Source organism: Canis lupus, chromosome 30 (genome assembly GCF_011100685.1).
Source record: "Canis lupus familiaris isolate Mischka breed German Shepherd chromosome 30, alternate assembly UU_Cfam_GSD_1.0, whole genome shotgun sequence".
NCBI lineage: Eukaryota > Metazoa > Chordata > Mammalia > Carnivora > Canidae > Canis > Canis lupus.
Window position 1 is genome coordinate 28765257 of NC_049251.1, and position 27698 is coordinate 28792954.

General features: G+C 38.5%; 1 protein-coding gene across 8 annotated transcripts in view; it reads right to left on the reverse strand.

Moving 5' to 3' along the window:
• Positions 1 to 25792, reverse strand: part of HERC1 (HECT and RLD domain containing E3 ubiquitin protein ligase family member 1) — a 183851-nt gene extending 158059 nt beyond the window's left edge. For 7 of the 8 annotated variants that reach the window (XM_038580636.1, XM_038580639.1, XM_038580641.1 and 4 more), the window contains exon 1: positions 25647 to 25792. The gene's annotated coding sequence lies outside the window, so the exon portion shown is untranslated. Of the gene's footprint in view, positions 1 to 25641 lie in introns of all 8 variants that reach the window. The other variant, XM_038580635.1, reaches the window with a different exon arrangement.
• Between the last annotated feature and the right edge of the window lie 1906 nt (positions 25793 to 27698).

Below are 27698 nucleotides of genomic sequence, written 5' to 3' on the forward strand. Positions count from 1 at the left end.
AAGAAGTCAATGGCTCTACCATTTCCTATGAAATTGGATACAAACCATTATTATGTGCTTCAGTCCATCCAGAGGGAGCCAAGTTTGCCTTGCAATTTCATCTTCCACAACTTCCCTAAATACATTCCAATCCTGAAAAAGCTAAACGCTTCCAACTTCTGTGCTTTTGTTTATGCTACTCCTTGTAACTGTAACTGCTACTCCTTACCTATCTAATCTTTACCCATCACGATCCATACTTCTCCTTCAAAGGTCTATCTCAAAGGTCACTTGCTCTATGAAGACTTTCATGTTTTAATTACTTTATTCACAAAGAATTCATCACTTCCTCCTCTAAACTCTCATAACACTTTGCTTACACTTATTACAACACCTGTCACCCTCTACCTGATTTATTTTTTGTGCACTTGTCTTCATTACCACTGACACATTCATTCTAGAACCAGATTTAAGCTCTTCAAAACTGGTATTCTGTATTGTCCCTCTTTTGTCCGTTTAAGCCACTGGCATCCTACCTTTCTTGTTGCAGAGACTCGGGAACTCTCTGTAATAGATGAATTCTGATCTAATAAGTCTAAAAAATAATAATAATAAAAAATTTAAAATAAATAAATAAGTCTACCAAAAATTATTTTTAAGTACACAGTTCACAAAAAAATAAAAAATAAAAAAATAAAGTACACAGTTCATTGGGGACTATACAAATAAACCATGTAAGAGATTGCATTCTGTCTTTTTTTAAATTGAAACTTTGCCTCGAGAGAGATTTTTTTTTAAGAAGACCCTAAAAATCCACTAAACAAAATCTTCCTACAAGAGCATTTTCAGCATAACATTCTCTGCTTATACATGTACAGTAATTTAAAATGGGTTCTGGGCTAGGCATTCTGTTTGATTCCAGTCTCCTTAATCTCTATCCCTCTACGATCTGCTTTATGCCTTTCGAGGCTGACCTCTAAGATTACACTGTCTAAGCTCCCCTGATTTCTAGGTGGGTTAGGCCAATTAGAGGCACTACAAGGAAATCAGAGAATGAGAAGAAAAATAAAGAGTAGTCCGTATTTCCCTGGCTCCTTTCCCACCTCAGAACCCTTTCCTCTATGGCCACAGGTGCTATCCACTGACTTGGCTTTCATTGTTTCAACTCTTATCAGGCTTCAGTGTTCCTCGTCTTGGCCCCATTGGCTTAAAAGTATTGGCTTCCAGATAATGTTGGTTCTTGGGAGCTTCACAATCCCTTGCCCAAACATCTATAACTAGTTCTATTTCCTGCCAGAGTCCTGAGTGATACAGGTCCCTGACTTAAAATTCCTGACTCTGCTTCCCAAGACTTAAAATCTACTGTTCCCTCCGAGCTATCAAATCTTAACCATCCTGTGCTCCACAGAAGCCCTCTGTTCTACTCAGGCAGGCATCCCTCCCAATCCTTACCATCACTAAGTTGGAATGTATTCATCTCTACCTCTGCTCCCTTACTCATGTTGCTGCCCTGTAGAATCCCCACCCTTTCTCTCTACCTAACGAATCCTATACTTCCCTCAGGTACTAATTCAGATCCTAACACCACCACACCCCTCCACACACAATTAAACCTGTTCTAACAACCTTAATCTAACACTCTCTTTTCCATGTTGGAATTTCCATGTCTTTTACATAAAAGTACTTTGAAAACTGTAAAAATAAATGGTAAGTATTGCATTACATAGTCTCTAGTTGTCCACCACATTTTCACCAAAGGTAAATAATTTGAACTATTTTAAGTTCCTTCTTTTGTATTCCATCATGGCAGTATAACATTAGAAATATAGTAATTCTCATTGACAAAATGCAATAAACAAAAATACAGGGACACCTGGGTGGCTCAGCAGTTGAGGGTCTGCCTTTGGCTCAGGGCATGATCCCAGGATCTGAGATCGAGTCCCTGTGAGGAGCCTGCTTCTCCCTCTACGTCTCTGCCTCTATCTCTCTGTGTCTCTCATCAATAAATAAATAAATCTTTAAAAAAAATTAAAAAAAAAAACAAAATAAAAATACATCACTACAATGCTCTAGTACAAAAAGTTTGGATAACTAGCTATAAGCAAATTAACTATGTATTTAATGATTCTGCTTTCAATGTAATGATTTTAAACTATGGCTGCTAGTGACCTTGGGTAGTTTTTAGAAGATCAATGCACTTTTATATGAAAAAGCCTGGGTGGCTCAGAGGTTGAACGTCTGCCTGTGCCTCATGGTGTGCCTGTGCCTCCCAGAGTCCCAGAATCGAGTCCCACATCGGGCTCCCCAAATGGAGCCTGCTTCTCCCTCTGCCTGTGTCTCTTTTTTATAAATTTTTTTTTAATTTTTATTTATTTATGATAGTCACAGAGAGAGAGAGAGAGAGGCAGAGACACAGGCAGAGGGAGAAGCAGGCTCCATGCACCGGGAGCCCGACGTGGGATTCGATCCCGGGTCTCCAGGATCGCGCCCCGGGCCAAAGGCAGGCGCTAAACCACTGCGCCACCCAGGGATCCCTCTGCCTGTGTCTCTGCCTCTCTCTCTCTGTCTCTCATGAATAAATAAATAAAAATTTTTAAATAAATAAATAAGAAAAAGGATCAAAAGCAAGTTATGCCATTGGCCAAGTTCAACAAGCTGTTGTACAAATAGATAAAATTAGTCCAGAAATACAAAGACAAATCAGCACACGCAGGATACCTTAATTTGTTGCTTATTAGTGGCCATGAACCAGACAATACACTTCAACGATAATAGATTTTTGAGAGGCATGAAGGCCAATGGTCTTCATCATATATTGTTTGTAGAAAAAAGTCTCCCCCTTCTTTAGAGCCATCAATTTGCTGGCATCTAAAGACTAAGTCATGTCAATCATACCATCTTTTGGTAAATTCATCCTCACTGAATTCCCAATGACATATCCAATTTAAACTTAAAGAACTCATTCTTGGAATGCCTGGATGGCTCAGTGGTTGAGCATCTGCCTTCGGCTCAGGCTCAGGCCCTGATCCTGGGGTCCCGGGATCGAGTCCCACATCGGGATCCCTGGGGTAGCCTGCTTCTCCCTCTACCTGTATCTCTGCCTCTCTCTCTCTCTCTCTCTCTCTCTGTCTCTCATGAATAAATAAATAAAATCTTTAAAAAAAAACAAAACTCGTTATGAGGCTCCCTAAAATAAAAAATGGAGACATAGCTAAAATGCAAGAAAAAGGTACTATGGCTAGCTCCTCATATAATCTCAGAATATGTGAATATGATTTTGAGGAGAAAAAAACTTAAAAGACTATATGAAAGCTCTAATGGTATCAAAAGATATTGGGGGGGGGAGACTTAGTAGTACCAAATGCTAGAAGGCTTCAAAGTAATTTTTCTCTCTCTTCATCCAAAAAGAAAACAAAGAAAGAGATGTACTCCTAGTACCTTTACCATTGAACTAAGGTCAATTCTATCAGCACATTAAAAAATAAAAAAACCTCTGTAACTATATGCTAATTTTAACAACGGTGTTTCAATTTATTACTACTAGGAACTTGACAAAATGTGCAAATTTCTCCATAGTTGGAAGGTCCATTACATACAAAGCACAGGGCTCCTAAAGGACTCAGAACCCAAAAGAGAATAAGGAAGGATACGTAAAGAATTACAGTACAACATGACAACACTGCATGACAAAATTACCCAGCAGGAGCTATGGATAATACTAAGGGAATGAAGAGAAGGAAGGAGTAGCCAGGACACAACAGACACCCTAAAAGTTGAGTTGAGACATGAGAGCCTAAAATAAAAGAGCAATTAGGTATCGGGCTTATGAAAAGATTAATTTTAGGATACTGAGACTAGGCTCAGTCAACATTTTCACATTGCAGTTTTAATTAAAAAATAAGGCATTGCCTAAATTAAGGATATCCTATTCATTGCAGCCTTGTTCAGAAGAGCAAAAAGAAAAAAAAAAGTAAAAAAACGAAAAAGGGAAACAACCTGAAGTCCACCAATAAGAAACTGGTTAAATGAATTATATACAAATACTAGGATCCAAGGTAATCATTAAAATGAATGAGGAAGATCTATAATTATCTGGAATGTGTTAAATTGGAATAACTATGATACATTGTTAAAAAATACATTAATATGTAGACCAAGCAAATCCACTCCTAGGTATGTCTTCAAAGAAACTGAAAGCAGGGGCTCAAATAGGTAATTTGTATACTCATATTCATAGCAGCATTATTCACAGTAGCCCAAAGGCAGAAACAACCCAAATGTCCATCAATACATGAACAGATAAACAAAACATGTTTGTGTGTGTGTGTGTATACACACACACACACACACACACACACAACGGAATATTACCCAGTCATAAAAAAAAATGAAATTTTGATGTATGTTACAACATGAGTGGACCCTGAAAGTACTATATTTAGTGAAATAAGCCAGACACAGAAGAACAAATCTATGATTCCCTTTTAGGAGGTACCAAGGAGGGCAGCCCAAGTGGCTTAGCGGTTTAATGCCGCCTTCAGCCCAGGGCGTGATCCTGGAGACCTGGGATCGAGTCCCACATCAGGCTCCCTACAGGGAGCCTGCTTCTCCCTCTGCCTGTGTCTCTGCCCCTCTCTCTCTCTCTTGCTGTGTGTGTGTGTGTGTGTGTGTGTCTCTCATGAATGAATAAAAAAATCTTAAAAGAAAAAAAAAAAAAAGGAGGCACCAAAGATAGGGAAATTCATAGAGAAAGTACCAAAGAGGGTACAGAGGCTGTGGGGGAGAGGAAGAAGGAATTATTATTTAATGGTACAGAGTTTTTATTGGGGATGATAAAAAGTTTTGGATATAGATAGCAGTGATAGTTACAAACATTGTAAACACATTTAATGCCAGTGAACTGTACACTTCACAAATGGTTTAAATGATAAAGATATTATTTTACTATAATAAAAAAAGATGTAGAACACTATGTAGTATCTACCATTTGTGTAAAAAGAAATAAAAATCAGGGAATATAAATGAATGCATGACTGGAGCTGTTTAGAACTTCTGAAAAGATACACAAACTGGCAACAGTTCCAGAAAACAATTGGAAAGTGGAAATGGGAGATAAGCATTCTGCTGTGACCTCCTTTGTACCATGTGAGTTTCTTACTATGTGTATATATAAGAATTTACTTAAAAAAATAAAAGAATTATCTATGGAAGGATAATCTTCCCATAGATGCCAAGACCACTGGAAAAGGTTATGGGAGAAAAGATTTTCACGCAATCTCAAAATACCACCCCTAGATTACTTACTAGTTACAAAGGGGAAAGAAAAAATGTGCATTTACAATGAAGTGATCTAGTAATAGTTACCACCTTAAGATAAGTAATCAAATTTAGTATCACCTAAAATGGCAGTAAGTGCCTCCTAAGGTGATATAAAAAGTACACAGCACCTATACAGTGTTTGTACAATAAATGTTTAACCTGAATATACAATCTTAAAGAAAAAAATCAGCAAATTCAGATTGCAGGACACATATAGACAAATGGCCTAGATTCTTCAATAAAGTTAATGTCACTTAAAAGGTGGGGGGGCATAGGATTGTTCTAGATTAAAAGAGACTAAAGAGAAATAAAACCCGAAAGCAATATATCAATGTGATTGGATCTGAAATCAGAAAAAAAAAAGTTATAAAAGATATGATGGAAACAACTAGAAAACTTTAAATATAGACACTGCATATCAGATGATAATGAATTCATGTTATTTTCCTTAGGAGTGACAAAGGTATGAAGCTGTGTTGAAAAATGTCCTTATTTTTAGGAGACATACACTTGAAGTATATAAAGGGGAAGTATCTGGTGATTACAATTTATTCTCTCTTAAAGCAAAGTATAGGGGATCCCTGGGTGGCTCAGCGGTTTAGCACCTGCCTTTGGCCCAGGGCGCGATCCTGGAGTCCCGGGATCGAGTCCCACATCAGGCTCCCGGCATGGAGCCTGCTTCTCCCTCCTCCTGTGTCTCTGCCTTTCTCTCTCTCTATGTCTATCATAAATAAACAAATCTTTAAAAAAAATAAAGTATATGTACACCTGTGTTTAAAGAAAAGAAAAAAAGCAACTGCAGCAAATTGGTACAATTTTTGAAATGAGGTGAAAAGTATAAGGTGTTTATTGTACTATTCTTTAACTTTTCAATAGATTTAAGAAATTTTCAAAATAAAAGTTTGGGGAGGAATGAATCAGGAACAGCTGAGCCCCAGCAATGTAAAGAAGAAAAAAAAGATTATCTTTTACAATAAAAACATATGTAAGAGTTAAATGATATTTCTCCATAATTAACCATGTCCTTCCTAATGGAGTATACGTAATAAACTCATTTATTTCCAAGAATATCTGTAGTAAACAAATCTCATTTTTAATCTCCTTGCTACATAAATCATTTTCCTTTAAGTAATTACAGTGATATCATCTCTATAAATTCAAGAGTTAGATTTGTAAATCTTACTCAAAAAGCAGGAAAAAAAATCCCATAAATATCAACACTAAGTTGCCTATTTTTCCTGCAAGGAAAATAAAAGCCAGACAGAAGATGACAAGTTTACTTCAGTGTGTGCTTTATACAAACCACACAAAAGGAAGCTAAAAGGCAGGGAATAGCTTGGGTTCAAAAAAAAAGAAGGCAGAACTTTCCATCTCTTAAATCTTCAAACCACATCTTCATGGTTTTAAAACCGTATTAATTCCTGTATCAGAAAACATCTAGGCAAATCTCTATTACAACGCGATTGGATGTAAATTACAGCAAGGAAAATCCACGTAACAAAACTGATTTAGAAATTAATTTAGCGAGGGATCCCTGGGTGGCTCAGTGGTTTAGCGCCTGCCTTTGGCCCAGGGTGTGATCCTGGGGGGTCCTGGGATGGAGTCCTATATCAGGCTCTCTGCAGTGGGCCTGCTTCTCCCTATGCCTGTGTCTCTACCTCTGTGTGTGTGTGTGTGTGTCTGTGTGTGTGTCTGTGTGTCTCACGAATAAATAAATAAAATCTTAAAAAAAAGGAAATTAATTTAGCTATCTGAATATGTGCTCTGTCTTGAGAATTCACTTATGAACAATGAAGTCACACTATGAAGACCTGACTCAGAGGGAAATGGGAAGCTTTGTCTTGTTTGCTCATCTTAAATCCTCCCTCCCTCCTAAAAATCTCTCAGGTTGACAGAAAATAGAATTTGAAAATAAATCCATCACTGTGGAACTAATCTAGCTGTATGCTTATTATATGTACACTTTGAATTTATATTATATTTTGATTAAAAGTTTTTTAAAGATTTTATTTATTTATTCATGAGAGATTGGGGGGGGGGGGGGCAGAGACACAGACAGAGGGAGAAGCAAGCTCCATGTAGGGAGCCCGACGTGGGACTCGATCCTCGGTGTCCAGGATCACACCTCGGGCTGAAGGTGGTGCTAAACCACTGAGCCACCCGGTCTGCCCTGATTAAAAGTTTTTAAAACATTTCTAAAGGGGAAAAAATTTTAATGAAATACCTAGGCTCAAGTAATGAAACATGTAAATGACCTACATGCTGAAAATTATAAGACACATGAAAAAAATCAAACAAGATCTAAATAAATGGAGAGACATGCTATGTTTCTAGATTGGTAGGCTATATTAAAAAAAAATCGTTCTCCAAATTGATCTGCAGATTTAATGCAATACTGTAGATAAACTTAGTTTTTTTTTAGATTTTACTTTTTAATTTTTTTATGTAATCTCTACCCTCAATGTGGGCATGAACTCACAACCCAAGATCAAGAGTCTCATGCTCTACCGACTGAGTCAGCCAGCCACCTCTAGACAAGTTGATTTTAAAATTTATATAGAAAGGAAAAAGTTCTAGCATGGCTAAAATTGTAAGCCTTACCATCAACTTAGAACCAACAAGAAAATTCTGAGACATGTAAACAAAATATAACCAACCCAATCCTCAGAAAGAAAAATATCTTTAAAATAAGACCACTCTCAAAATCTGCTTGGGCAAAATTTGCCTTGTCTGCTTGGACAAAGCAAATTACTAGATACAGTCAATAAAACAGAAAGCAAGAATGCTGAAGAATTGACTTCAAGTACAAAAATCTGGGCAGCCCGGGTGGCTCAGCGGTTTAGCACCACCTTCGGCCCAGGGCGTGATCCTAGAGACTCAGGATCGAGTCCCACGTCGGGCTTCCGGCATGGAGCCTGCTTCTCCCTCTGCCTGTGTCTTTGCCTCTCTCTCTCCATCTCTCTATCTCTCATGAATAAATAAATAAAATCTTTAAAAAATAAAAAGGTACAAAAATCTATACCACAACCAAGTTCCTTTCCTCTCCCTACCATTCCAAAAGTACAGATAATCAGAGATGGTTATAGACATTCCCACTCATACACACTTAAAGAGTTCATATAATACAATGTTCCAAAAGAGCCATACTTTATTCTTTTTTATGATTTTACTAATTTATTTATGAGAGACACAGAGAGAGAAAGAGGCAGAAACACAGGCAGAGGGATCACACCTTGAGCCGAAGGCAGATGCTCAACCACTGAAGCACCCAGGTGTCCCTAGCCATATTTTATTCCTTTTTTTTTTTTTTTTTATTCATGAGAGACACCCAGAGAGAGAGAGAGAGAGAGACAGAGACAGAGACAGAGACACAGGCAGAGAGAGAAGCAGGCTCCATGCAAGGAGCCTGATGTGGGACTCCATCCCGGGACTTCAGAATCACACCCTGGGCTGAAGGCAGGCGCGCTAAAACACTGAGCCACCCGGGGATCCCCCCATACTTTATTCTTAATGTCTATCTAAACATTAAGGTCTGAGTTACTTATCTTTTGATCTAGTAATGTGAAAATAAGTTTTTTTCCAAAAGTCTACAATAAAATGAAGCTTTATACTATTTATTGCCTCCATAAATTAACCTACTCCCACACAGGGATTCACCTTGCCTTTACTAACAGGTCAGCTATTAAAGTATATGTGTGGTGTAACTGTACATCCCAGTTTGCCAAAGATATTCCCATTTTATGCCAGTCATCCTGCATGTACCCTTTTACTATGGTAGAGGCAAAAGACCAAGTACCTATGGATAGTCTCTTTTAAGAATATAGTATTTCAGATTATAAAACAATATGTATAGAATTTTGAAAAAAAACTCCCTATACATACAAATAGATCTAGAAAAACATCTGGAGAATTACACATTAGTTTTTAACAGTGGTTAATCTGCATAGTTGAACAGGTTTTACCTTTCACTTTATATTTCCTTATACTATCTAAAAAATATCACTATTTTTTACAATAGCATTTATGTATTACCTTTCACACTCAGAAGGGAATCATTTTTTTAAAAGATTTTATTTATTTATTCATAGGAGAGAGAGGCAGAGACACAGGCAGAGGGAGAAGCAGGCTCCATGCAGGGAGTCCAATGTGGGACTCAATCCCGGGACTCCAGGATCACGCCCTGGGATGAAGGCAGGCACTAAACCACTGAGCCACCCAGGGACCTCAAGAAGGGAATAATTTTCACTTGCTAAAATGTATCTTTCTTTCTGATCCAAATCCTCATCTCATTTCAAAAGCACACTCTAGGGATCCCTGGGTGGCGCTGCGGTTTGGCACCTGCCTTTGGCCCAGGGCACGATCCTGGAGACCCGGGATCGAATCCCACGTCAGGCTCCCAGTGCATGGAGCCTGCTTCTCCCTCTGCCTGTGTCTCTGCCTCTCTCTCTCTCTCTCTGTGTGACTATCATAAATAATAATAAAAAAAAAAATTCAAAAGCACACTCTATTCATCAATATATTTTATTTATCAAGAACTGAGGCAATGTGATATATATATGTACATATGTAAGCACACATGCACACACATATATAAATATATGTATTATATGTATATATAAATATATATTATATATGTTTTACATACACAGTGTAGAACATTTTGGCTTTTATGATGCAGAAAATCTAAATTCGAGAACCAGTCTTGCTGTGGAAAATATAGTACCTACCCAGCTTTCAGATTTGTTCAGAGAATCAAATGAGAATCCGTGTGAAAGTATTTTAATACAATATACTAATATATGATTATTCCTATAAGCACATGAAAAAACTATGCAAACTCAGATTTCTTTTTTTTTTTTAAGATTTTATTTATTCATGAGACACACAGAGAGAAAGGCAGACACAAAGGCAGAGGGAGAAGTAGGCTCCCTGCGAGGAGTCTGATGCAGGACTCAATCCCAGAACCCCAGGATCATGACCTGAGTCAAAGTCAGACACTCAACCACTGAGCTACCCATGTGCCCCTAAACTCAGATTTCATATATAAAGATGATCTTATTAAGGAAGTTCCAGGGGATCCCTGGGTGGCTCAGTGGTTTAGCACCTGCTTTCGGCCCAGAATGTGATCCTGGAGTCCGGGGATCGGGGATCAAGTCCCACACTGGGCTCCCTTCATGGAGCCTGCTTCTCCCTCTGCCTGTGTTTCTGCCTCTCTCTGTGTGTCTCTCATGAATAAATAAATAAATAAAATCTTTAAAAAGGGGGGGGGGGGGGAGTTCCAATTCCCTTCTAGTATTAACAGTATCCTCTTAACTCAACTTTCTAACCTGCAACTACTCTACCTCTTCAGGAGGTATATCTTTTTATGGATAATCATTCCCAGGTTTCCATGTTTTATCTTCACTAGGACAGAGCCAGCTCTCCACATTCCACATTCTTTTCTTATGGCCCTGATTGCCTGAAAGTGAAAGAAAATATGTCTGATCCCTCCAAACAGATGTTAAAATCTCCTTTTAATCTTACTTATATTTTATGATCTGCCATATGATGCAATGTAGAGTAGTAGCTAGGCACATGGACTCTGAAGCCAGACTGCCTAGGTTCAGAACGAGGCTCTGCTGTGTCACCAACTCTGTAATGTAACCTTGAACGACTTATTTAATCTCCCTGTGCCTCTTTATGTACACCTGTACATAAAGTTGTAAACAACTATAAAAAACAGTGCCTGACTTATAGTAAATATTATATATGACTTAAGTCCTTTTCTAATACTACTTCTCTAACAGTATAATTCTTATAAGCTAAGATGAAACAAGCAACCAACATATGTCTCTTGCTTTTTTCTCACTGAAAAACGTCTTATTTACCTATCAAAATGTCTCCACCAACTGTAGCGAAGTCATACATACTCATCATCATCAGCCATTTTTCTTTATTCTTTGTTCAAATCCTCTAGGCCAACATTTCCCAAAATGTTTCCTTTAAGAAAATTTGTTTCACTGGTTCTTCAAGATGTTATGAGGCAGAAAAAAAGGTTCAGTGATGAGATAAATTTGCAAAAGGCTGTGTTAATATTAAACAGGTTTCTTTTACATATTAATATGAACTATTACATTCCAAAAGAGCATAATAAAGTGCACAATGTTCACCAAGTTTATTTGGTCCCAAAACACTTTTATCAAGGAGCCGCATTAGGAAATGCTGCTGCTCTAGTTCTTTATAACCTTTAATATAAAATATTCTATTATGTAAACTCAACATATTTAAAATCTAATTCAAACATACGGCCTGTTCCCAAATTCCTGCTGAGAAATCTGGCTCAAGAAACAGTAATTGCTGCCCTGCACAAATCACTTTTGAAATTTCTGAATATGAACATTGACCTCTAAAAAAAACAAACACCAATGGCCAGCTAGCTACACATGCTAAGTCACAAGATATTATCTCATGATGGCATGTTAACTTATTTATTGGCCAAACATCCTTTAAACAAAGTCTAATTATTCAATATTCCTAAGTAGCCTCTGAATTTTCAATAATAAGGACTTGCACTCTTCTCTTAAAGGAATCCCAACATTGAACCTTGTCAATCATCCCAGAACCAGTTCAGGCATAAATACAATGCCCTAAATATACAATCTACATTGTGGAAGAACTAGCCAAAAGAACATCGCTTAATATATGAAGAAGAAACAATACAATTTCATTATTTTGCAATCCCTGATGAATTAATAAATCTAAACAATGATCATCAATAGCTGCTAACATCCAGAGATAACAAGACCTTATGCACTTCCTGAAATACAAACCACTATCAAGTACTCCTACAATAAGAAAATATGACAAATTTATCAATTTACAGGAAATTCAGCAAACAGAATGACATGTTAAATGACATTACAGAAATGCAATCAGAAAAACGAAAATATGGGAAGCTTCTCAGAGCAAACAACTGAGTCTCTTTTAACAAAAAGCTTTAAGAAAGGAAAAAAAACATGGAGGAAGAGTCTAAAAGATTAAGTGATTTAAAAAGCGTGACAATTGTAACATGTGACTTTATTGTGGTCCCACTTCAAGCAAAAAAAAAAAAAACTATATATGTGTATATATATATATATATATGTATAAAACAATCAGAGAAATATGAAACCTGATTATGTATTTGGTGTGATATTAAGAACTTGCTATAAATTTATTTTGGTATGATATGGTATTTTGTTTATTTTATGAAAAGAGAGAGACTCTTTTAGAAATCAAAACTGAAATATCTGAAATTACAAATTAAATATGTCTATGTCTAGGATTTGGTTCAAAAGAGTCCAGGGATTGGGGGTGGGGGTAGAAATAGAGAGGAAACAAGACTGCCTATAATTCTTGAAGCTCAATTATGAGTACATGGGAAGGAGCTCTTTATACTATTCTGTTTTATATTAACATCTTTAAAATACTTTGTAATAAAAAGTTGTTGTGTTTTTTTTTTAAATGCTGTCTGGGAATTAAATTACCTGCCTAGGACCGCAAGCAGTCTCTACTTATTCCCACAATAGATTAAGCCACAGTCAGGCATAATTGAATGTCAATTTACCATGATCAAATTATATTTATAAGGTAATATTAGAAATCATTTGACATGAATTTCACTAACACTCAACATGCTAAACTCTCTTATATAATTACTGTTATTTGCAAGCCTGTTTGTATCTAACCAATTTATGGCTTTCTATGAAAAAAATATAGTGTTTCAGTATACTTTTTTAGTTTTTACGTATTAAATAAAGCAACAATCACAAAAAACTTGCAGACAATATTGCAGAGTCATCACTATGTTTCTAGTCCTATGAGGCTATGGTACTTCTGGAATTTATCATTAGCAGACTTATTGCATAAGTGCTCCAGCTCACTGAGCTCCAGAAGAACTAGTTTTATCTCGTGTATGAACACCCTTTCCTGCCTTCCTACTCTGAAATAAAGAGCCAAACCAACAGATGGCAGACCAAGAGGGAGGGGGTGGTGATAAGGAGGTAGTTATAAGAGAGCACCAGGGAATAAGAAAATAACACTGAGAACTGAAAGAGAATTTAAGAATACAAAATATTCAGCAATTCCTTAGATTTTTGCAAAACAAAGTCACATTTTGTCAATCAGGAACTACTTTAAAGTGATTCAGGGATCCTGGGTGGTGCAGTGGTTTAGCGCCTGCCTTTGGCCCAGGGTGCGATCTTGGAGACCCGGGATCGAATCCCACATCGGGCTCCCAGTGCATGGAGCCTGCTTCTCCCTCTGCCTGTGTCTCTGCCTCTCTCTCTCTCTCTCTCTCTCTCTCTCTCTCTGACTATCATAAATAAAAAAAAAAAATTAAAGTAAAGTGATTCTGGGCAGCCCTGGTGGCTCAGCAGTTTAGCGCCGCCTTCAGCCCGGGGCGTGATCCTGGGGTCCCGGGATCGAGTCCCACATCAGGCTCCCTGCATGGCGCCTGCTTCTCCCTCTGCCTGTGTCTCTGTCTCTCTCTGTGTCTCTTATGAATAAATAAAATCTTAAAAAACAAAAAGTAAAGTGATTCTCTGAGTTTGCATCTGACTATATTCCTTTATACAGTGTACCTTTAAGAGTTTTGTAAGCCCCTCTTAATATCTCAGACCAATTTAAGTTAACCAAAACAATTTAAACTATTTCCAAAATAAATAAGGGAAAGAGGGGACCCTACTAAACTTTTATCAGCATTTCACTACTTCTATACATTCACATCAGCCTTTTTAGAAGCTACCAAAGTTTTTTTTTTTTACTTCCTAAAAGTAAAACACTCTACCTCTATCCTAATCTATAATACAATCAAAAAAAGCATCAATATTACTGCAGCCTAACAGCTAGGTTTTAATTAAAATACTAGTTTAAAAAACATTATAACAGGGATCCCTGGGTGGCGCTGCGGTTTGGCGCCCGCCTTTGGCCCAGGGCGCGATTCTGGAGACCCGGGATCGAATCCCACATCGGGCTCCCAGTGCATGGAGCCTGCTTCTCCCTCTGCCTGTGTCTCTGCCTCTCTCTCTCTCTCTCTCTGTGACTATCATAAATAAATAAAAATTAAAAAAAAAACATTATAACAGTGTTGCAATTAGAATTACAGGTTTTTTTTAGAATTAGTTTTAATCTAAATTGTATTTCTTAAAAATAGCTAGGCTTTCAATATAAAATTAAGAACATGCCAATTTCAACAGGCCATCTTTGCCCATTCATCATGCCAAGTTATCTCCTTTTTCCAGATTAAGTAATTTCTAATCACCTATTTAAGAGATCAAGTCCATAACACCATACAATGCAGAAGTTAACTCTCACAGTCTGGCAGTCTTCCGAAGAAATGGCAACACTTCCTTTATGAATAAAGAACCTAATAAAAGGTCTAGCAACTAGAGGTTATTCAAGGGCTCATTCCTCAAAGCCACCTCTCTCCTCTGTGGAAGCTTGTCAAATACCAGAATATCTGCCATATCCACAGAGTTGTTATGAAGATCAAATGAGAAAATTGTTACCAAAGTACTTTGCAACTAGAAGCCAATACACAGTACAAATATGTGTGTATACATATGTACAAACACAAATGTAAGTCATTATTATTTTACTACTTGATTGCACTCTAGACAATTTACAGAATAAACTTGCTCCTTAATATCATTAGGTTATCCTCTATTTCTAATACTATCTAGAAAACTAGAAAGATTATATTATCTATGTGTTAATACAATTGAAAAACAAAAGTATCTTTTATAGAAAGTATCACTAAATTTTCTTATACAACCAAGTATCCAATCATATATAATGAAATTTTGTCAATAATATGGTCATAGTTCCTGTTTTCTCACCATTGTTTATTCTTTTAAAAAGAAGGAACGAAGGAGAATGATAGACTTATGTAATTTAGTGAAGGGTATGGTATAGACAGATACACATATAAAGGAATACTACTAGGTAACACTTGAACATTTACTGTGCACTAGGCATTATTCTAAGTACTTTTACCTATTATTTAAACCATGGTTAAATCTGATTGAATTGTTAATTATTTGAACTACATTTAACTCACTTATTTCACAGATAAGGAAATTGAAGCACAGAGAGTTTAAGTAACTTGCCCAAGATCACATAGTTTAGTAGGTGGTGCGAGTGCGGATCAGAATTCTGTAACAAAGGGAGGAGTTGGCAGGTGGGGAAGGGTATGGAAATGGCAAGCCTCACTGCGATGATTTTGGCTGATCTAAAATCCTATCTCACTGGGACACCTAGGTGGCTCAGTCCACTGAGCATCACACTTTTTTATTTCCGCTCAGGTCATGATCTCAGGGTTAAGAAATGGAGCCCCGAGTCAGAGACTCTGTACTGGGCATGGAACTTATTTACGATTCTCTCTTACCTCTCCCTCTACCCTTCCCACTTGTGTTCATTCTCTCTAAAATAAATAAATAAAATAGTTTAATACCTTTAAAAAAATAGTTCTCCATTGGCATAAAACATTTAAAAGGTAGAATTATTTAATTTAGAGACAACTTTACTCCATGGTCAAGTTCCTAGAGCTGCGTTCCTGGCTCACTATGTACCAGGGACTTTTAGAAGTGCTGGAATGCATAAGACATAGAGATTCATGCTCTCATGGAGTTTACATTCTAGAGAGGAAGGCAAATAAACAAGTAGACAAGTGACTCATTAAATTTCAGGAAGCACAATTGCAAAAAAATGAAGCAAAAGAGACAAGGAGGGGATCCCTGGGTGGCTCAGCGATTTAGCGCCTGCCTTTGGCCCAGGTCGTGATCCTGGAGTCCCGGGATTGAATCCCACATCAGGATCCCTGCATGGAGCCTGCTTCTCTCTCTCTCTCTCTTTCTGTGTATCTCATGAATAAATAAATAAAATCTTTAAAAAAAAAAAAAGACAAGAAGAGTGGAGGGGAAATGATCACTATTTTCTATAGTATGATGACTGATAATCTCTCTAAAGAAGTAAACTCTGAGAACTCTTCTTTAAGCAAACTTTTCAATGATGGGAAGGAGGACGCAGTTCAAAGACCTGAGGAAAGAGCACTCTGAGATGAGCAAGAACAAATACTGAGCCCTGGGAACGTACCTGTCATGAACAAAGAATATAGGGAGCACAGTGTAGCACAGTGAACAGAGAGAGGTAGACAGGGATTAAACACAGCATGTAGTGCCTTATAAGCCAACACCAGGAATTTGGCTGTTACTTTATATTTTTTTTTATTTATTTATTCAGAGAGAGCGAAAGAGAGGCAGAGACACAGGCAGAGAGAGAAGCAGGCTCCATGCAGGGAGCCCGACATGGGACTCAATCCCTGGTCTCCAGGATCACACCCCAGGCTGCAGGCGGCGCTAAACCGCTGCGCCACCGGGGCTGCCCTGGCTGTTACTTTAATTGTAAAAGGAAGTTACTGTAAAGTATTAAATAGAGGAGTCACCTATCTGGCTGACAGTTAAAAAAATCATTCTAGCTACAAGTGGAGAATAGACTTTCAGAGATCTAGTGAGAAAACAGTTAAGAGACTGTAATTACCCAAGCAGGAAAAGATGGTAGCTTAGACCAAAGTAATATAAGGTAGAGATAAAGATAAATGATCAGATTGGAAATATATTCAAAAGACAGAGTCAAGAGGTTTTGCCTCATGGGCTTATTATATGGTATGAAGAAAAGAGAAAAATTACAACTGACACCTAGGCTTTTTGCCCCAGTAACTAGCTGAATGGTCCCCATTTACTAAAAGCTGATTCGGAGGAAATGATGAGGACAGGAATCACACCTTCTTTATTGCACAAATTTAGTTTGAGATGCTCATTAGACAGTCAATGAAATGTGGAATAAGATAAACTATAACACTGCATCTCAGGGAAGGGGTCTGGGCTGAAGATAAAAGTTTGGAAGTCAATCAGCATAGAAAGTTTTTAAAGCCACAGAAATGGATAAATGCAGACTGGAAAGAAGAAACTATTATTATTCTCATTTTTACAGATCAGGAAACTGAATTTAAGAGTTAAGATTTGTCCAACATCACTCTGCTAGCAAGTGACAGAGTTAGGGGAAAAAAACCAAAAACCAAAAAACAATAAAACAGATCTGACTACAATGTCCATGACCTTTCTCAACTGAAGTTCATCATCTAAACCAGAGACTGTGAAGCGAACACTGGAGTAAATATCTTCTCAATCCTCCAAAGAATAGTACATATCTAGTGCCATTCTAGATGCACTGGAAAGAACTTAATTCTTTACATACAGTGACTGTCCAAATGTCCTAGAGCATTTAGTTCTCTCACAGAACCCTAGCTGAGAAAAAAACTCTACTATACTATTATCCTATTATTATTATTATTATTATTATTATTATTATTATTATTATTCTACTCTTAGGAATCCTTTAAAATGAGAGATTGGTGAACAATATAAGTTACCTTCCTATGACTTTTCATGGGCTTCTCTTTGTAACCAGTAAAATCAAGTGTCATTTGAAGTTTTTATAGCAACAAAAAATCATTTTAAGATTTACACAAACCTCTGCTGGTTCCATTCACAATCAGCACTCAGCATCTTTTCTTGAGAACACCAGTTCATCAGAAAACTACTAGAATGTAAGCTCCTCTGGTGAAGAACTTTTGTTTTTTGTATAGACTTGTCAAATCAAATCACTCTGTTGTACACCTGAAACTAATGTAACACTGTGTGTCAACCATACTTAATAAAATGTTTTTAAAAAAACAATCTTTATCTTTTCACTAATGTGTCCCCAGCACTTGGAAGAGTATTCTTTCTGGGAAAGAACCTAAGTTTCCAGCTGGGCAACATTTGTTTCCTTGTAAGATGGGGATGTTTTTCATTTTGCCTTAGTATCTTGGTTCCACTAAAATCTGGTAAGATTATCCTAATCCAGAACTGTACACTCTCATTTCGTCTTCCTTAAGAGTAACCCTCTTTCTTATGGAAATATAAAAGAAAAGTTTCCAGATACAGCCATTATTGGTCAAATAACTACCATACCATGACTTCAACATGTACTGTGTCTACTATTCAAAATAACTAGCATACAATGTGAACCAAAACTACTATAACATATATACTCTGGAGAAAAGAACATTCTCTTTACAATTTCAGTTATCCTTTGTTAAACTCCAGAAGTATTTCAGAGCATGGGTATTATGAATCAATGCAATAACTCCTATTAAATGCAAAAGGTTTCAATGAACAATCCTGACTAGACCAGAAAATGCATTCCAACTGATTTCACCTGCACATAATAACCTGCATGTATCAGTGCAATATTAGTGGACAATGTATTTCATATTCAAGCTATCAGAACCTACCAATGACAGGTTAGTGCCCCTACACAATAGGTTAGGGTCATGGAAATGACTATAGAGCATTTTTAAAAGTCCGTCATCTCAAAAATAAATAAATAAAAGTCAGTCATCTCTTGCAAAAATAAAAATAAATATAAATACTATGACACGTTCCCTGTGAAGTTATGGGGAAAACAAGTGTTCTCATACAATATCAGTGGGAATGCAAATAAGTACAACACTTCTGTAATATCTAACACAACTACATACAGTAGCCCCCCCCCCTTATCCAGGAGATGCCCGAAACCGCAGATAGTATCATCTATTATACAGTGTTTTTTCCTCTACATACGTACCCACAATAAGGTTTAACTTGTAAATTAAGCAGAGTAAGAGATTAACAACAACAATAATAAAATAGGATAATTATAACAATACAACTGACCCCTGAACAATGCAGAGGTTAGGGGCATCAATACCTCATGCAGTTGTAAATCTACATATAACTTTTGACTCTCCAAAAATTCAACTACTAAAAGCCTACTGTTGACCAGAAGCTTTACCAATAATATGAAGTCAATTAATACATATTATGGATACTATATGCATTATATACTATATTCTTATAATAAAGTAAGCTCAAGTAAAGAAAATATTAAGAGAATCATAAGGGAGAGAAAATAGGTTTATAGTAGTGTGGACCTAGGCAGTTCAAACCTATGTTGTTCAAAGGTCAACTGCATACTGTAATAAAAGTTATGTGAGGGGTGCCTGGCTGGCTCAGTCAGTAGAGCACACAACTCTTGATCTCAAGGTCATGAGTTCAAGCCCCACTTTGGATGTAGAGCCTACTTTAAAAAAAAAAAAAAGGTATATAAATATGGTCTCTCAAAATATTTTATTGTATTGTACTCAATCTTATGATGTGAGATGATAAAATGCCTACATGATGAGATGAAGTAAGATGAATCACTTAGGCACTATGAGGTAGCATTAGGCTACTACTGACCTTTCTGGTGGATCATCTGCTTCTAGACCACTGTTCACCACCAATAAGTGGAACCATGGAAAGAGAAACTGTAGACATAAGAGGGACTACTAGATGCACTAAACTTTTAACCCAGCAATTCCACTTACAGAAATCTACCTTGAAGATACACCTCTAATAATACAAAAATATCCATGCACAGGTCAATTACTGTAATAAATGTTTGTAATTACAAAATATAGGAAACTACCTAAATGTATACCCATAGAATGAGTATATTAGAATATACCCACAGAGTGGAGTGCTGTACAGCTGTAAAAAAGAATGAACAATATCTATTAAAAAGAATGAATAGAGGGACATCTGGGTGGCTCAGTGGTTAAGCGTCTGCCTTTGGCTCAGGGCATGATCCCACGATCCAGGATCGAGTCCCACATCAGGCTCCTTGCACGGGGCCTGCTTCTCCCTCTGCCTCTGTCTCTCTCCTGTGGATCTCTCACGAATAAATAAATAAAATCTTTTTTAAAAAAATAAAAATTAAAAATAAAAAGAATGAATGGATTTGGAGTGATTTCCAGGATATCCAGTGATTTCCAGTAAGTAAAAAAAGTAAAGTGCAAAAGAGTATCTATAACACGCTACTCTTCACATAAGAAAGGAAAAGGAAACAGTTGGGCAGTTCCTCAAAAAGCTAAACACAGAGTTCTCACACAACCCAGCAATTCCATGCCTAGGTATATATCCAAAGGAACTGAAAATATACATTCACACAAAAACTTGTACATGAATGTTCACAGCAATATTCACAATGACCAAAAAATGGAAAACCAAATGTCCATCAAATGAGGCATAGATGAATAAAATATGATATGCTCATATAATTATCACTCAGCCATGAAAAGGAATGGAGTACTGATATATGCTACACGGATGAACCTTGAAAAAATCATGCTAAGTGAAAGAAGCCAGGCACAAAAGTCAACATATTATATGATTCCATTTACATGAATGTCCAGAAGAGACAAACTCATATAAACAGGAAGCAAAATAGTGGTTAAAAGTGGCTAAGGAAGGTGGAATGGGAAATGACTGCTAATGGATACAGAGTTTCCTTTTGGAGTGGCGAATACATTCTTGAATTAGATCATGGTGATGGCTGCACAACTTTGTGAATATATGAAAAACCATTGAGTTGTACACTTTAAAACGGTAATTTTTGTGGTATGTGAATTGTATCTCAATTAAAATTGTATGAGAGGGATGCCTGGGTGGGTCAGTCAGTTAAGCATCTGCTTTCAGCTCAGGTCATAATCCCAGGGTCCTAGGATCAAGCTGCACATCAGACTCCCCACTCTGCAGAATCTGCTTCTGCCTCTGCCCCTCCCCCAGCTCATGCTTTTTCTCTTTCAAATAAATAAAATATTTAAAAATAAATAAATAAAATTGTATGAGAAAAAAAGAAAGGACCATAACAAAACATATACAATCTATTCATTTGTGTAAAAGGCATAATAGGATAAACAAAAAAACCTGAAGAGACTAGGGGCTAGGAAAACAGACTGGGGAAAGGGGGTGGAGGTGGGAATCAGGTAATAGGAATGAGTGACATTTCTCTGATTATATCTTTTTATATAGTAATGTTTACTAACAGTCATGTTTCAGAGACCTAGATAAATAATCAAAATCAACCAGGACTGAGGGGGTAACCCAAAATGGAATACAAAGAGTAAGAAAAGAACCAAACTGCATTACAGATGAATAACATAACTACACTAAAAGAGTGGAGAAGAACCTAAATAAAACTTCAGAAAATAATACTTTGACTAGATACTGTGAGAATAAAGACAAAAAACAAAAAACCTGTACTCTAATTAGCAAATACGTTTCTCATAAATGTAATGGGTTAGCAATCAGTAACTACTTGATGAGCATTATAAAAGTGAACAAGTGGGATATGATCTAGTATCTATATGACCTATTGTCTACAGATAAGGAGAGCCAGGTTTTTCTTATCAGAAAAAAAGTTACAAATAAGAAAGGAGTAGAGGTTAGAATGAACCTTGTGGTGTTGGACTAGATCAGAAGCTACCAATATGAGCTCATGGTTTTTAATATATATAGAATATAAATATAGAAATAAATGCATATGTGTGCACTCACTTGTTATGTGTGGGAGGATTAGTATATACACCTATATTTCCTAGCTCTGTCCTCTGAGGCCCTCTGAGGGCCTAGGGGCATTGACACCCCAGTGAGCACACCTAGCATCCAGATCTTGATTTAAATTGTATTCTCCAATAAAAAGAATCAGAGTTCCTTAGACAAGTTATTGATTCCAGGACTGGTTCAGAGAAATACACAACGTGAGTGAGAAATAGCCTATGGAAAAAAAAAAAAAAAAAGAAATAGCCTATGATGCCAGAATAAAAGGAAGTGCTTGAAAAAAAGTGAAAGCCAACCTGAAAAGGCTCTTAATGAATGGCCAAAGCTGAAACAATCTGAGCAATAAGAAAATACTATTGGGTTATAACATGTAGAATAAAACAAATACCCATGAAATTATAATTACATAAATAAATAACTGAATAAACAAATGAGAAAGAAATACCTCTTCCTAACAGAAGAATTACAGTAATATGTATTATAAAAAAAAAAAATCACCATTAGGTAAACACCACAGTAACTGCTGCAGACAGTATCTACCAACACATGCTAAAATCAGTATGAATAAGTTTTGAAGAGAAACAGTATATCTGCATAGTCTCAAAGTATCTCCTCCAAGATATGTATCAAAAGGTAGAATAGTAACTTTACAGTAGAAAACAGAGGCCACCTTAACAAAGTAATCAATGTTAAAATATCACTAGCAATAAGACATCTCAACACCACCACCCCTCTAAAATGATGCACTGAAGACACATCACTTCTGTGGTTTCCTTGCAAACATACATAACTTCAATCTAATCATGAGAAAAACATCAGACAAACCCAAAGTGAGAAAAATTCTACAAATTGACAGTACTCATCAAAAGTGTCAAGATCATGAAAGACAAGGAAAAACTGAGGAACTGTTACAGATTGGAGAAGAGGAAGATAGCTAAATGCAATGAATTAGGTTGTGGAACAAAAAAAACCATTAGGGGTAAAACCAGTGAAATTGCAAGAAAGTCTGTAGTTAGTTAATAGTATTATACCAAAGCTAATTTCCTAGTTTTTGTCATTGTGCTATAGTTAAGTAAATTGTCAACATCAGGAGATGGTATATGAAGAATATTTTATAGGGATTTTCTTTACTATATTTGCAAAATCTATGTAAGTCTAACATTACTTCAAAATAAACAGTTAAAAATAAATAAAATCCATCAATTGATCAACTTACCCAACTGTCATATTTCTTTGCTCAAGGATCTCACCTATAATTTAATATTCCGATTAATTTAGAGGGCCCATTAAATGACAGCAGAAAAAACTAAAATCATAGAAATCATATCTGGCATCTAAAAAGTAAATGAGCTACTTTATGTTCCCTTATACTTTTTTTTTTAGTCAAAAAAATTTGCTAGCTGTTGTGACTTTACTGGCTTTGCAAATTTCCTTTTAAGTGATGTGACCAATTTGTTGTTTTCAAGATCATGATAATCTGCTGTATATGGCCATTACAATGCATTTCATTTGTCTGTAAAGCCAAAATTTTATGTATATAAAAAATTATCTTTTGCAGGTTATAGTAATTTTTTTACTTTATTACACAGTTGTCCAACTATAAAATTTAGACTGTTTCACAAATCAATTTGATTTTAGCCTAACAAAATTCTCTCCATATCCCAAACCACAAAGTCTTTATTATTGTTATTGTACTGAAAATCTGAATTTTAAAAGATCAACTGTTCAATGTATCTTTTTTTTTTTTTTAAGAAGGAGTAATTTCATCTTTTTTGGGAAAAAAATGCTTGGGAAATTAGAATTCAATTGCTATTTATTATTTACATCCTCTACTAACCAATCCAGCCCAATCAACAACACAGTCTTTGAAACTCCTTTAATCAAACAGGATTTGCAGAAGATGTTTACATTAATAGACTAAGTAACCCAAACGTTTACATTTGCTGTCCCCTCCATGCACCACCAGGATGCCTGCATTGGGAGTGGGATACATGACCAGCAAATGAATGGTAAGTGTCACATGTAAACAGCATGACTAGGAATTTAAGAAGTAAAGTGATTAGAAAACCGTAGGGAAAGCAAAATTCATAAAAGTTCAGAATTACAAAATGCCTTAATAGGCCATTTAACCCATTCCAATGACAACCTCAGACAAATGACAAAAAGATTTTTAAAAGATGACAAATGACACTATCCTATTTTTTAAAGTTGCCAGATTTCCAACCTCCCTGGTTGTTTCATCCTGCCATATAATCCTGTCATATAATTTGGGAGAAATATTATAAGACTATGCTTTGTCCAACCTAATGCTTTCTTTTCTCAAATAATACATTTTAACTCACTTCCAAGATATACTCAACTACAGGTGCATTACATGTGTGTGTACATACATCCAGACCTAGAACACTCAGTTTTGCTTATAAAAACTCACACCACAGAAACCTATATAATCAAAGGTACATATCCATCCCACCTCAATCACAAAGGCATTATAACAAACAGAATCACATAACGATTTTGGCCTAAAAATAACCAACTGAAATCAATGTTATAAAATCTTGAGGTTTCTTCCCACTGTGAATAATCATAGTTTGATTTCCACAAATACCGCTCCTTTTCAGCGCCCACCACGGGGTGGAAAAAGCACGTATGTACTAGATCCAAGGAGATGATACTCTTTTAACTCTTGATTTTTAAAACCATTTAAACAATCATCTCGGCAGAGCCAATGAAAGAGACTGTAATGACAGAGTAGAGCCAGTGATCATGAACAAGCAACCAGTTTTAATCAAGCGGGGCAAAGGGACAAATCATCTTGAAACACAGAGGATGGGGAAGTCCCAAGTAATGATGAGCCAAGTACTAGCTGGAAAGAAAAAAAAAAAAAAAAAAGTCAGGTGTCTGGTAGGTAGGTGTCTGGTAGGAAGCAACACCAAAATGGTAACCATGAAATGCTATCTCTGGAAATGGAATTACAAGGGCAAGTTAGTCCCAATCTGGTGTAACTGCAATTCTGACTACCCGTATCTCCTCCAGTACTGTAGACATTATTCCAAAATCAAGCAAGCTCTGTCTCTGCTCACAGCTCTCTGGGTTGGACAGCATGGCTTTTTATATAACCTCCTGGGCAAGGTGGTACCAACCAGTTCCGGCGCTCCTGTCTCCCAAGCACCTACCCCCATCACAGAAAAGGCTTCACCAGGTTCCCCGGGACAGCTCTTGTCATCATCATCCTCATCCTTACCCACAGACTGAACAATGCGGCTCGTCTATCCTCCTGGAAGCACAGGCTTTTATAAACTGTTATGTTACAGAGGTGGGAGATTAGGAGAAAGATTTACCAGGGGATGAGCTGCCCCCCCCCCCCCAAAGCAGAGGAAAGGAGGAAGACACGTCGTCCCAACCTCCACCCCTCAAAAGGCTGGGGTGGGGGGTGGGGGGGAGGGGGACCCCGGCGTCGCGGCTCTCCCTAAAGAGAGTCAGGCCGCTGCCCCCCCCCGCCCTAGCCCCGGCCTGCGGAGGGGCCCTCGGCGGATAAAGGGGTGGGGGAGAAGGTCGGAGGCCCGACCCCCGCGGGTCGAGGGGCAAGTACAGCGAGAGCCGCCGGAGGGGCGGGTCCCCCTGCCCCTTGGGGAGAGCGGCTCTGCTCCTAAGGCGGCTCTGCAAGCGCCCGGGCGGCAGGCCCCTGAGGCCGGGGGCCCCGCACGACGCCGGGAGGGGTCCCTGAGGCCTCCGCCCGCCGCCCACCCGGGACCCCGGCGCCCCCCGCTCGGCCGCGGCCCGGGAACGGCCCCGGCCGGCCTTGCGCGACCCGCGGGGCACACGCACAGGTGTGGCCAGGAGGGGGAAGAAGAAGCGTTACCGTACGCGGCTCCGGAGCTGGCAGGGGTGGGGCGCGGCTCCGGCGACCCGAGCCCGGCTCGGCAGCGGCTGCGGCGGCCGCGTCCTTTATTTTTGCTGCAGCAGCGGCGACTTGTCAAAGGGAAAGACGTAAGAGGCGGCGGCGGCGGCGGCAGGCAGATCTCGCAGGATTTGGGAGGAACTCTCGCGCAGTCTTGCCCGCTCGCCCCGCCCCCTCCGCCCCCTCCCCCCGCCCCCTCCTCCTCCCCAGGTCCTGCGCGGGAGGCAGGAGCTGGGGGAGGAGCGTGGAGCGGAGTAGCGGGAGGAGGGCAAAAGCGAAGGAGATTTGATAGGGGGGGGCGGGGGGCGGGGGAGGTGTTGACTTAGGTTCTGGGCCACGCTGTCCTCGCCTTGCAGCCCCTGCGGAGTACAACAGCGCAGTCCGCCCGCTGGGGCAGGACTCCGCTTATGGGGCACAATTGGAGACGTTTCACAAAGGGGGGTGAGGGGTTACGGGCCGGGCCGACCGGGGCTCCCGGTGTTCCTCGTAGGGGGCGAGGAGACCCCACCGCCCGCAGTCCTCATGATGCGGAACCGAGCGACGCGTGGAGAAGCAGGCAGCGGGGCGGGGCGGCCACACCCCTTTATCTCGGCCGCGCGGCGGGGCTCTGCGCTCCTATCTCGCTGCGCACCCGGCCCCAGCCCCTGGCAGGTGCAGCTCAAGCATATGAAAGCGTTTCACTCGAGACACACCTCTATCTCATTCATGCCCTTGCGCTGTAGGATTGCTAGAACCCTGCAGATCTGGGGCCTGCCCCCCCCCCACCCCATCCCTCGGGAACACCAAGGTAAATTGTCCTCTGGGTGACTTACATCCTACCTCCACCGAGCCCCGGACAGGCTTGGTCACCGCTGTCCACCCAGCACCTAACACCAGTCCAGGAGCTCATTCAATTATTGAAAGAATACACCTGTCTCCTCCCTCCTCTATCTCTTCTTACTTCTGGACTCCTACATTTCTAGCCATCTTCCTGGGTGTCCATCGTTAAATGTATGCTACTGAGTTACTGTGTGGCTGAGTGAGGTTCTGGAGCCAATCTCTGCCCTCCACAAGCTCACAGTCTAATTAGGGACATAAGAGGAGTACCCAACACACAAGCCGTGTGTGTGTCACTCATGTAAAAAAAAAAAAAAAAAAAAAAAAGGATTTTTTTTTTTACTTGTTATTCATTTAATGATACTCTTGTACATCATGAGAAATACATAATTGGAGAAAGATCAAAGATAAAAATGCAAAGGTGAGGTGCATTCAGCCATTTAAGCCATAAAAGTCAACAACATGTGGCTCAAGAGCCCCGAAAGACAGAGAATTTATGGGTTTTTACAAGAGCCGCGAGGAACTCCACACTGACTGCATAGCAGTTTGTAGAGCATTCCTGAAATGTGTGCATGTTTGGATGCCCTTGAGGACTGAAAATTTTAACACACTTAAATATCTGAAAATTTGGAATCAAAACATAAATGGAAAAAAGAGAAGGGCCATGGATGTAACAAGAGGGAGTGCTTCCCAGGGGTTAAATTGGATATATATGACGCAATTCAGCCCAAGCCCACTATCAGACATAGGTGGGAATTCTGATGTTCCACTTACCTGGTGTATGACCTGGGGCAAGATACTTGACCTTCCTAAACCTCTGTCTTTATCTGTCAACCTATAATGTTCTTATTATCACAGGGTTCCTGTGAGGAGTAAAATATATGTAAAGCTCCTGGCATGCACTAATTATTCATTAAATGGTAAGCCTCACTATCTAGCTTTTAAGTTTCTACACATAAGCTGCATTATCTGTTTCTAGTAAGCTAGTTGTGAGGAAGTGGGTACAGGTGGAGTTATGTCATTGGTGCTAGTGCTTTATGGTCTGGATAGTGCCTGTGAAGCTGAGACAAGGCCAACAAGTTCCCTTGTCATTCTTATTTTAACTTGCTGCTGATGTAGGCATCTGTGCCACTCAAGCATCCCATGACATTCCATTTATCTTGGATTTGTAAAACTACTGCTTCTACCCACTTTTTTTTTTT